Raw genomic sequence first — 380 nt, 5'->3', positions numbered from 1 at the left:
TTAACGGACTTGAAGGGTCGCCTCAAGGAAGACTTGGCAGGGAGATAAAGGAAGGAAGAAGGGAGCGGGGACAGTAGAGGTAGAGAATGGAGAGATAATGGAAGAGAATTGGCCTTGGGAAGTGAAATATCGAATTAGGAATACCGAGGATTAGGGCATCAAAAAATAGGAATACCTGGAATTGGAATCGGTTGGGGAAATGACGTGTTGTCGCCAGAAATATCGAAAAATTGCCTAGTTTCCTTGTCACCGTAGAGCCGTTTAGCGCTACAACGACCATAATGCGGTTGTTCTATTGGTGGTTTGTTAATGGCGTCGCAAATTAATGGCTTTTTAAAGGAGACTGCGAGTAAGATGAGACTTGAGTGCATAAATGCGTT

This window comes from Penaeus monodon, chromosome 29 (assembly GCF_015228065.2).
Source record: "Penaeus monodon isolate SGIC_2016 chromosome 29, NSTDA_Pmon_1, whole genome shotgun sequence".
Lineage (NCBI taxonomy): Eukaryota > Metazoa > Arthropoda > Malacostraca > Decapoda > Penaeidae > Penaeus > Penaeus monodon.
The sequence above is the reverse complement of the archived record's forward strand: the minus strand, read 5'-3'. Positions refer to the sequence as shown.